We start from the raw sequence: 12,393 nt of genomic DNA on the forward strand, positions 1-12,393 counted from the left end.
ACCAAAAGCAGATGCAGCAGCAAATCCGCCGCTCTTTCTTGGCTCAGTTTCTTCATGGCTGTGCATTTGCACTTTGTGTTAAAAAAAAAAAAAAACTTACCGCCATCTGTCAGGCGCTGTTTTACTCAGCAAAGGGCGGTGATGGCATATGCAATGTCACCACTCCCCAGATAAGCAGCGGGAGATTTGAATTGAAGTAAAGGTATTCGGACCCTTCAGGTGCAATTTTCTTGTAAACTGTAAGTCTTTTCTTGGCACGAAACAAGTGATTTGAGGTTTCTGGAATGGTATCTAAACAGTCCCCGCCGACTTCGTATTTGCCTTTAGTGTCCCTTTAAAGGAGCCCTCAGCCACCTTTCTTTGAAGCCTCAAAAATGCCTTGGAATGAGTATGGTGCCTGTCAGGAGCATATTACTAAAATAATTTTTCAATAAGGCCTTATACCATAATAGGTGTGAGTGCAATGTTTACCTTTCTCATTTTACCACCAAGTCCTGCATTCAGAAAGAGTGGGGTGGTGCCAGTAGCAGTGTCTCACCTACAACATTATGTCACCTAGCTTCAGTGTTGTGTTTCTTCTTTCTGCAGAAATTGACGACCGCTGTTGGTGACCCATACTTCTGGTCGCTGCTACCACAGTTATGCTGGTCTCACCACTTGGCTGTGTTACAGTGTACCAGGTAGCTGTGTGCAGTTGCTTTTTCTCTTGCCAAGTGGCATGAGTAGCACATTTCCGTCTCTGTGGCAGTCGCACCATTTCCGAGGCTCAAACGTAACATTGTCTTTATGTTCACTCAAGTGAGTGCATTGACAATGCATGCATCAGCTGAGCGATGGACTTCGCACCCCGGACTCACGTTGAAAGGATTCCTAAGATAAAGAGCTTCGACCTTGATGACGTGCATCTCAAAGGTGTGCAACTCGGGAAGCAGATGACCTGTTCCAGTCAGATGCGGGTGTTCGGGCTGGCTTGCATTGCCATGTACCTGAAGCCACATCACCCACAATGACCAATCTGAGCACACGTTTTTCCAAGCATCTCGATGCTGAGGGGGCTTGTCACGGCACTGTGTGGTGGTCACAGTGCTACACAGCAGACAGAGCTATGTGCAAGTCCTGCCCAGATAGCACATTGTTCGCATTGTGCACAACATGGCTGGAACGTGCACTTGGGCTCATGTGCTCCAGTCTAGCCATGCTATGTGGTGCAGACCACCTTTGCTCTTGCACAGATAGTAGCCAAATTCGGATTGCATATTTTGAAGCACTATCAACACAATACAAAGCAATGGCTGCCAAGGCATCTAGGCAGGAGCAGCCGGTATTGAGTGTGTGCTAGCGCGCTTTTCTTGTAGATGCTAACTGCCATTCCTTGTGAGGCGCTGCAGGCATAGTGTATCTGTAGTCTGAGCTTATGTTTCGCATAGTTTGAGGCTAGTTGAGTGCTCCAAACTAATCGAAATTAGTGAGACCTAATGGCTACAACATCGACAGGCCAGAGATTCATTCCTGTGTGGGCGGGGTGGCTGAGTGCAAGCAGATGATGGGAATGCTTCTTCCAGAAGTGAGCAATCCTTATCGAAATTTGAGGTGCAAATTTTTGCTTACTTCAGCCTGTTTGGTTAACTGCATCAATTAATATACACAGTAACACTAGGAAGAAGTGCACTGTTCTAAACCCACTTGACTCATGTCAACTATTGGCCAATAGTAGCCATCTATGGTAACCTTGCATATGATGACACATGCAAGTCGCCGGCACCTTCGAAATGGGTAAGGAGAAGGCCTCTATTTGAAAAAAAAGGTATTTGAAAAGAACGTAACTTCTCGCTCCGCTTGTGAGCTCCGCTTGTGTGGGGCAACACGTGTCTTGCCAAGTTTGCCCTGAGCACACACATTTTGTGGATACATATGTGCTTTATTTAGCGGGAGCCATGAAATGCAGGTGCTAAAAGCAACGCATTGTATTCAGATAACGCTTTTACAGCGACCACTGCTGTTGCAGATTCCACCACTTTCAGGCACTGGTACGAATAAACTTGCACAAAGCAATCTGCTTGGCAGCGCAAGGCATGCCCCATCCTTTCTCGGAGGCGTCGAGGTGGCACAGCTATTATTCTTTCTTTGTATGCTCATGCTGCATTCTCGCACTGCCGCATTCTTCAACAACTTCATAACATTTTCGCAGACAGAATCTATTTGTCCTAAAACTTGATGAAACATTCTGAAGCCGTAGAACGAGTGCAAACTTGTGCACCTTACGAAACGTTCGGGAGAGTCGGCATATACGGTAACAATTGCAACGATGCAGGCAGCACTTCCAACTTGTTTATTTTTGCTTGTACTGTAAAAGTATGCAAAACAAGAATAAGGCCAACGTAGGAAAGAGTCCTCTCTTGTCCTTCATTTTATTTCACATCCTTTTACGCCATAGCAACTATGAAGCAACTAGCCCAGCAGCAAGTAGTGGTACATTGATCAGACCTAAGGGGACAACCAGCAGAATCTTTTCTGAGACCTATATTATTGCATTGGCCGTTAACCTATATGTGTGCTGTCTAACATTGTTTGCATAAAATAGGTGAAGGTTGCATGCCAGATGCATGCATCTCGTGCTTGCGCCTTCCAAGAATCTTTCTCAAACAAATGCGGTTCACACGTTCATTCATTGCAGTGCGTAGGCAAGTGTTAAGTTCATTTATGGTGTTCCTTCTCTCTTGCATTAAGGCAGTGGCTGGTCTGTTGGATCTTCCACACACGAGAAAATCAATAGTCCATTTAGGATTGTCTGCAAATAATGCATGTGGCAGCCTAAAGTTAGCCAGAACACCTTAAAGGTGCTAAAAACAACAAAGATAGGTAATGCTTCTCCAACAAGCGCCTGGCATGAGGTAGGGGTGCATCTTTGGGATAGCCAGGTCATGGGCGATGCATCTTCTCTTAATATTGGAGATCTCTTCGACTCCATTCTTCATAATGAACTGTTTGTTGCTGTGAAAGCCTGTGTAGAAGAAAACAGCACTATACACTTCTGAAACGCAGCTGGTTCTATGGCAAATGAACTTTCTAACTTTTGGAAGAGTTCAGTTTAACAGCACTTTGATTTATTTAAGCAATAGGGTCCCCCCCCCCCCTTTAATTATGCATATGCACTGGCTCCTGCGTTCCGCCAGTACTGTGCAGTCCTTGCAGTGGAATGTACAGTGGAAACCTGCTGTCTTTTTCTTGTTTTTTTTTTTTAGGGGACCACGGAAGAGGCATGTAATGCTTAGGAAAGTGTAACATCTGTTAACACTTGCGAGAGCACTAGAGATGAGATAAAAAGCTACTCGCACACTATACTTCATTTAAGATTGAATAGAAAGCCAGCAAAGTATTGAAAACCTGTTAATGAAAGCTTACTTTCGCTGCCTGGCAGTTACAATGAATATTAAAGGCTCTTTTGAGCAGTTGTGGCTGTGAGTCGCACTAAATGAAGCTTGCCATTTTTATCAGGCGCTCGGGTGAGATTTTAGATAAATAAGTGCTCGTGGATGTGGGGCAACCCTTGGTTCTTTGTTCCACCTCATTTTGGCTTTCGGCTTCTTGACCCATGATGAAATTGGTGAGGTTTGAAACTCAGCTCTTCCAGTTCTGTGGTTCACGGCAGGTTCTGCAAAGGGACTGTTTTCAGTGGCAACATACGGTAGTAAACATAGGTGCCTCCAACAGACTGTCTTGTTGGTGATGCATTGTCGCAGTTTTTTATGTAACAACTGGGAAGAGAAACCTAAAGAACATGAAGCTAGTTCTCAGTACCCTATAGAAACTAAATGGAATTGATACTTCCGGGCATAAGAGCTGGGAAAATTAACCAATGGGAACATATCAATGAGGCTTTACTGAATATTTAGCTAGAGCTGACCAGCTGCTTGATGAGATATTTAAATGTTACGATAGACAACATATTTTAAAAAGTTCTGAATTACATGGATAATTTTTTATTCTTAAACATAAAGCTTCCTTGACATGCTGTAACATTTTTAAAGCATTTTTAAACTTCATGCTAGAGGCATGTCTTTTACTCATGTAGTTGCACCTCGTAACATCTTGTAATTTTTGGACGTAGTTTTTAACATTTAATCGCAAGCATGCTTGCCGGCAATACTCCCCGCTGGCAAAGAACGGGGTTTTACCATATGATTCATCCCACTCTGGCATGATAAAGGGGGGCATTGTCATGCTCCGAATGTAATTAGGCCTAAAAAAGAAAGTGTCTTCGTGCGATACAGACATTTATTTCTTCAAATCAGGTGCATCACTTCAAGGTAACAGTATTTCCTAGTTCGTTACTGATGTCAGTGGCTGAATCTCTCCTACTAAGAGCAAAGCTATAAGGAGAATGGCGGGAGCAATATGACCACAAGGACCAGAAGAGATGCAGGGGTTCCCTACATTCACACGGTGACCCACAACCTCAAGAAGGCCTCGACCGCTGTTTAGCTGGCTCAGCTGTACCTTTGTACCTCTGGTGATGAAACAAGTCAGCAAGGCTGTGTGAAGAAACATGCCGCGCCATTTGCCAAATATGATACAAGGGCGGTGTATGAGATGATGCCCCTGGCATGTGGCAGGTTCTACATCAGATAGACAGACTAACACAGACAGAAAGACCGAGCGTTGCTTTGAGAACAAGCAGGGAACATGATCTAGTTTAAAGAAAGACAAACTAGCACGCTTTATGCACTACAAGTAGTGTATGTATGAACCACATTTGCCTAGGATAAAGATACTTGGTAGAAGCAAGAACCACACGGCATGCAAATGTATGAGAGCCTATAATATAAAAAAGTTAGACAATGCAGGTATATTTGATATGTCAATACAACTGTATAGCTGAAATTCTTTGATGTCTAGTTTGCCCGTTAGGTCTGATTGATGTATTCTGCCCTTGCTATTAAATAATTATATGTTGGAATGCAAAATAAATCAGTTGGAAATGCCTGCAGTTTTGTCGTGATTATTTCCTTTGCATCTGTGTTTTCACATGCACCCTTTCGGCAGCAGTTATGTCCTACAGCAAGTGCCAATTAGGCCAAGAACATTATTTTGAATTGCCACCGGGCTAAGTGTGGTTGTTAGAGGTGACATGACCACATCCTAAAGTGACACTAGTTCATTTTTGTTTAACACTTTCTTCTGTGCTGGGCTAAATATAGTAGGACAGCTAAGACTTTTTAGACATTAGCAGTGTACATATGACGATGCAGACAAGGATAGTTGACTAACCATATATTTAAGACTCCAGCTCAAGTACCTTACAAAGGATGGGTTAAATTGGGATATGGCAGTAGACATCCAATAAGGCTTATGCCACCACTACTGCCGTTTATGATATACATGATTAACATGAGTGGGGGAACCCAGATGCAAGCAAGGTAAATTATGTAATGTTGGCGTGATGACGGAGCTTTGCCTTCAGTACCTAGTACATCTGAATGACGTTTTATTTGTGCAGAGATTAGTGGAGAGGTTGATTCTCCATTTTTTTTTATTGTACATGTAGCTTGGTCATGGAAGCGAAATACAAGAGATACTATAAATACAGGCACCTCGCACCAGCTCGTGTATAAATTCATGTTTCCTACCATGATCTCCGACGCCAGCCACTAGAGCTGCGGAAATAAAAAAAAAGGAAAGAGTGGGAGAGGGGGTGCTTTAGCGATTGGCGTGGTAGCGCCCAAGCACTGCGGAGGGCTCAAAGCACAAATTACATCAAGAAAACCACGAAGCCGTGTTGCACAGAGAAAGAGCGACTGAACCTTCATCCTCCTTTTCCTCGTCACCCTGCCGTTGACCTTGTTTCTTTAAATACGTGCAGTATTATGGAAGTCATGGGTCAGGTCAGAAACGCCTGTGTACACAGATTTAGGTGCAAACCCAGGTGGTTAAAGTTAATCAGATATTAATAGTTAGTTAATAGTCAGATTATTATTATTTTATTAAATTCTATTGTCCATATTTTCCATTCGCGCCCGCTCGACATCTGTAGGACGTGTACTGATAGCTTCATAGCATCACACGCTGATTGGTCAGTATCACAACCATTTTGTCGTTTGCTCATTGAGGAACACACTCACCTATGGCAAATCTCTCACCATCACCATGTGTCAGCCAGTCAGCTGTTTCTGGGTTACAAACGCTTACTTATTGGCTAGAAACAACATTACCAATTCACCTACGACTGCGGAAAATGGCTGAAGAGGCAAAGCAGATATCGCTTTTAAGAAAAACGCAGTTTCGCCCGAGAAGCAAAGCATTGATTTAGACAACTACACTAAGTAAGGTTTGTAGTTTTTATCGACCGTATAAATTGCAGTAAACATTTGCTTACTAATAAAATTAACAAGCATGATGTCACGCACATACAGGCAAACATGAACACAACTCCCTCTATGACCATGAACACTCGCTGTCGCAACTCTGGTGGCACGAAGAATGCAAACAGAGGAGTGAACACTTCGTGCTGGACAAGTTCAAATTGGGCAAGTCGGAACACATTCATTTGACTGACGCTTTGTGCTACCTCGCTTCAACGCGTGTCCGAAACTTAAAATTGTGCCACCTCCAGCACTAGGCGCGCTGGAAGGCAGCACGCACGAAGCCACCAGCCATCTTGGCTCGCTCAACTTATTCACCCGCCGGAGATTACCCCCAACATAGGACGTGCGTGCCACGTATGCGCTGAGCAGTGCGGACAGCCATGTGCAGAGGAGGAGACATCCGCCCGCCTGCACTCGGCGTGCTCACAAAAAAGGGAAAGAAAAACAGATTCGCTGTAATAAAACGTTGCAGTTTCGCCCGAAAGGCGAAGCATTGGTTGCGGTAGCACATTGGACAGCTATAAACTGTGCGTAAACATTCGCTTACTTCGCTAATTAACGAGCACGGCGCCGTGCGCGAATATTCAAACATGAACACACGTCGCTCGATGACGGCTGTTATTGACTGTCGGAACGCTGGCGTGATGAAAGTGACTAGCGAATTCCCCTTTGTGCTGCCTCTCGCTTCAACGCGAACTGCACGTGCGAGCGCATAGCGCACGCGAAGTCATAGCTATCTGGGTCGGCTAGCCTTCGAACCCACCGCAAATTACTTCCAAACGTGCGCGGCCGTGCTCAGTCGTGCCATGCACAACCGCGGCCGGAGTATAAGCGGAGACGCACGCTGTTCTGCCCCCCGGCCGCACTAAGTAGCGACACGCTTTGAAAAATGCCGCCTCCTCCTCGCGCGCTCTGGCCGAAGCCGACGCCACGTCGCTATTGGCGTAATAGCATCACGTGGGCCCTCGCGCCGTGCATCAGCGCCACTTTGGCTCTAGAAGGGTCTACGGAGTGGCGAGGCGCGCATGTTGGCGCCGTTATTACGCTCGAGCAGTGTAGGCGGCACCACGGTCGAGGAGGCAGCGTGAAAGAGAGGAGAAACGAGGAGTGAAAGCGGAGGAAGAGAGTGTGGTTACTTTACGAAGTTTAAGGGGTTTTAGGCCGCACGTCTCCGCGCGAAAAGTCGGCGTGCAGCTTCCGCCTTCCTGCCTTCCTCCTCTGCGCGCGCGAGAAGACGCCGCCATCCTCCTCGGCTCATCTTCGCATGCTTTTTCTCGCACCTACAGCATACTGCGCGCGGCTGCGATCTTATCGCACTTCGACTATACGGAACCTCACGACGACGACGGCGGAAATTCGCCCGGAGTGTACGTATAATTAAAGCCCCTTAAACTTCGTAAAGTAGCGACACTCTCCTCCTCCACCTTCACTCCTCGCTTCTCTCCTCTTTCTCGCTCTCTCCGCGACCGTGGCGCCACCTACACTGCTCGAGCGTAGCAACGGCGCCAAGATGCGCTCCTCGCCACTCCGTAGACGCTTCTCGAGCAAAAATGGCGCTGAAGCAAGGCGCGAGGGCCCACGTGATGCTATTAGGCCAATAGCGATGCGGCGGCGGCGTCGGCCAGAGCGCGCGAGGAGGAGGCGGCATTCTTCAAAGCGTGGCACTATTTTACGAAGTTTAAGGATCTTTACGTATAATTGCAATTGCACTATAAAGTTAAGGCATCCATCCTTCATGATTATCTACAGGTGTGCCATGCGAAGCGGTTGTCAAACCGCATAGACGACGCAAATGTGTGGGCAAGAACGATGAAGTCTTCTTGGTAGAAAAAGCGTGACGAGCATGGCATTACGACGATGGCCGCGGAGTGGCGAGGGTGGTGTGATGGCGGCGTAATAAAAACGTGGGCCGCACGTTTCAGCTTCGCTGGTTAACCGAGTGCTTGGGCGGTGATTTCTTTATTTCCTTCATTTCGTTCTGGCTAACTCAGAAGGAGCCTGTTCAAGAGCGCTGCGTTGATGCGAGTGGAAGCGCAGTCATGTGGTATTCGCCATATTCCGCAGTTTGTTTAGCAGTTGGAAAAAATTAGTACGCAATTAGTACGTCGCTGAAAATACCGCAGTTAGATGTCCCTTGGCTTTGCCTACACATTGACACTTCGATAATTATGATGGTAAGTCTGGAGTTGGATAATTATTTACAATTACCTAATTAAATCTCAGTAACAAAAAGATTGCTGGCAGCTAATCCACTGTCCTGGAAACAATATGGACTACGTTTTCTTCGAGCAACGCATTGCTTTTTTTATTAATTTTGGTGCATGATAGTTAATTGGGACACTGTATATTCTTATGACCTCTGCATGTAAGTGACGATGTTTCCATCCCTAACAAATGTTTTAAATTATTAGAAGTGATTTTTTTAATGAGTCGTTAGCTTTGCTTACTGGAAGGAGAAGCGATACTGAGACACATATTCACGGGCATTTCACACACCGTTGAAAAAGACTCTGCCGAAGGGGTCACTAAAGTAGTTTTTTCCAGAGTCAAAAAAGTACGCAAAGCATTTTGAAGCGAGGTGAATATAGAGCAACATATTCATTTTCTAGGTATAAGCTATCCATACTTTTGGAAATAATTGTTAATTGGCTACCTTCTTCTCTTTAAGAATCTAATAAACTTTGTCTTGTGTATATATTTGACTATATTACGTATGTGCATGGTGCATACAGCGGAAATTCACAGCAATGTTATAGCGATAAAATAAGGATGAGGCAGCCGCCGCTGGTACTTCTAATGCGCTTGTTCTCCTGTTGTCAGGATTTGCAGAAATAAGGCAAAGTAGGAATTAAAATCCCTGCATGTCCGCGCCAACAATGATGCAGTAAGCTATTAACCACAATAAAATGCATTTGGAAAAGTCGAGTCCAGTCAAAAGAAACCTCAAATGATGTAGGTGACAAAACTCTGGCAATGATACGCTAGGTGGCGGGGGGCGGGGAGGGTAGGCTTCGGCATCGCCGGGGGGTGGGAGCTCAGCCCCCCCTTCCTCGGAAAACTCCGGAGGGGGCTCGGGCCCCGAGCCCGCCCCCCGTAGTCGGCAACTATGACGACGACGCGGCACGATGACAGAGGTAAGGCGACGACAGTACGATGACCATGGCGTGTCGACGATGACATACCGACAGAGGGATGACGAAGGTAGAATCAAGACTATGGCGTGGTGATAAAGCTATGACAACAGTGCGTTGAGACATTGCAATCGCTACGACAAAATAACGACTATAAAACGACCACGACGTTGTGACAGCGACATTGTGATGACAACGCAATGTTGACAATGACATGAAGACGATGTAATGATGACTTCGATGTAATGGCGGCTTGAAGACGGCATGACGACGACGATACGACAACGTAGTGAAAGCTACATAATAAAAACGTTGGAAAGATGACGATGGACATGAAAAAGGATGAAGGATCACTGTCATGAATGTAATGAAAGGACGACGACGGAATGACAATGACGTTGTTATTATTCCGTCGATGTCACATCCACGACCATTGCAACGACCGCAACGTTTGTGTTGGAGCTAATGTCTGCGCTCGCGCGCATCGCCTACCGCCGCGGGCCGCCGTAATTCGCACTCTATTCGGTGATTGCACTGTATCCGGTACTGGCAGGCCGATCGGGATCGCCTTCTGTGTCCACGTTTTTAGGTTGCTCTCCCGGATTGGACCGTTCTTTTTTTTTTTTTTTCGGAGCTAGAACGTCATAAAAAGGTCCTCGCGTCTTTGAACGTGACATTGCTGTGACCTTGGCTCTGTCTAGGCGGAAAAAAAGAAAGGAGTAGGGCAAATTCTAGGCACTGTGGGAATCGGTGCACGCGACGCTTCCACGAGCCATGCAGAGCTAAATGGCGCATTACGACAAGAAGCGTGTTGCAGATTTCAGTGATGAACGCGTCCATCAGCCGCCATGGCGGACGTTACAGACAAAGCGGAACTTTTGTTCAACGTTGAAGCGGGTGTTGAATCACGAGTCACGACGTTGCCTGACATTGCACAAACGCGCCACTGCGCCGCGGTACGATGTGTGACGCGCAGCGAATTCCGGCGACGCATGCGTTCCGTATCTTCGGTCTTCATCGTCAGCTAGGAAATTTGGCATCGCGCTTTGTAAGTATACATTCGCTAGGTGCATGCTTGCGCGAGGGAAATTTGTAAAACAGTTTTGTTCCGCCTTTTCAGGCATGCGTCCGTGGCTTAATGGTTAGAGCATCGGAAGGCCACATAAACAGCCAGACATATGCTTACAAACCACGAAGTGGAGGGAATAGCTTAAAAAAGTCATTGCTTTAGTAGCGGACGTTAGCTATTTCCTCCTGCTGTGAACTCGTTTACGGCTACACGGGGCCCCGACTTCGAGAACCCTGCGGCAGCGGCAGACGTGACCTCTGTGATCCCAGTTTCGAGCTCTTCATGCACTGTCCGCCCACCGAAGAAGCAAGTATTGACGTGCTTAACTATATAGCTTGAGCGTTTTAATGTGACTGTGCTTCGGTGCATTCAGAAAACTGAAGTTGCTGTTGCTGACTTGAAAGTGGTCAAATCCTGATCGGTGCAGAAGACGTAGCGCGTTGCGTACAAGTGCACACTTGCTAGTTGTCACCCAGCGCGCACAGCTTTTTCTTGTGAGTTGAGTGGCAAGTGTGATCACGATCGTCTTTCGCTATAGCTTTCTCGGCAGCACGCTACGTTTTACACTCTAACATAAGGCTGAAGCATAGCTGGGATGATGGCTGATGTGTACAGTCACGAACAAAAGTTTGGAGGCCCCAGCTTTTGCATTTCGCCCCCGTCGAAATGCGGCCGCCGTGGCCGGGGTCGAACCCGCGACCTCGAGTTGAGCAGCTCAATGCCGTAGCCAATTTGCTACCGTGTTGGGTTTGATCGCAATTAGGCTCTATCGTGAACGAAAGTGTATCGTGTGACACTCCGTATTAAAAGAACAAGACCGTTTTTTGCAGCCGGCGTATCGGTACACGAGCTCAAAAATGAACGCAAATGGTTTTCCGCGCGGCGCCCGCCCACCCATAAATGCCAAGCTGAATGACGAATTTAACTATCTCGCAACTACAAATAAGTACCCGAAAAAAAAAAAAAACCTTTTGCTCAAATGACGTATAGGTGCCCGATTCCTCTCGATGATAACGTGTGCACGACAGTGCAAGTCCTTCCTGCGCTCTGCTGTATTTCCGGCTTTTCGTGTTCGCACAGTGCCTGCAGTTGTGCAGGAAATCTCTTGGCTTCCTTTTGAAAGTGCGTCGGATGATGTTTCGGCGTCGGAGGGGCTTCGCAAGCGTGAACGGTATAATAGACGAGTGAAGTACTTCGCAAGCGAATAGTTTTGCAGCTTCGTTCTTTGTGGACCGGGTTTTCAAAGTTCTGCCGCCTCTTCAGTAATGCTGCCCCGGCCAGACTTCATGCGTTAAAGCTGAGCATTCGTGGGGCTGCGAGCTCTGCGAGTCTTTCGGAAGATGGCATTGATTGCGTGGCAGGGCGCCGTTCGGTCCCAGAACTCGGCGCTGCCTCGAGTGATGCCAGCTTGACGGAGATATATAAATGTCGCGTAATGAAATATCGAACGACGATGGCTACCTTAATAAGGCGCGCTGACATTACGCTCATCCAATAACGGCGTCTCGGACGGTAGCCGCGGTCGAAGTCCGTGCTGCTTCTTAAGAAAAAAAAAAAGTGGCGGGCAACGTGACCGTAATTATGCGCATGACTTTGCGTGTCATACGCATGTTAATTTCGTTTTGAAGAGGAGCCTTTTTTGTTGTCGTTGTAAGAACTTTATACATTGCGTTTTTGCACTTCCATTTCATTTTGTTACCTTAAAGACCTTCGAAAAACGGGGTATTACGTGAGGAGGGGAAGGAGGAAGAGGAGGAGGAGAGGAGGAGGAGCATACGGAAAATGAATGAAAAATCGCTACAAGCATTCAAGTATAAAAGGGATCACTCAC

The sequence above is a fragment of the Dermacentor andersoni genome, chromosome 6 (assembly GCF_023375885.2).
Source record: "Dermacentor andersoni chromosome 6, qqDerAnde1_hic_scaffold, whole genome shotgun sequence".
Lineage (NCBI taxonomy): Eukaryota > Metazoa > Arthropoda > Arachnida > Ixodida > Ixodidae > Dermacentor > Dermacentor andersoni.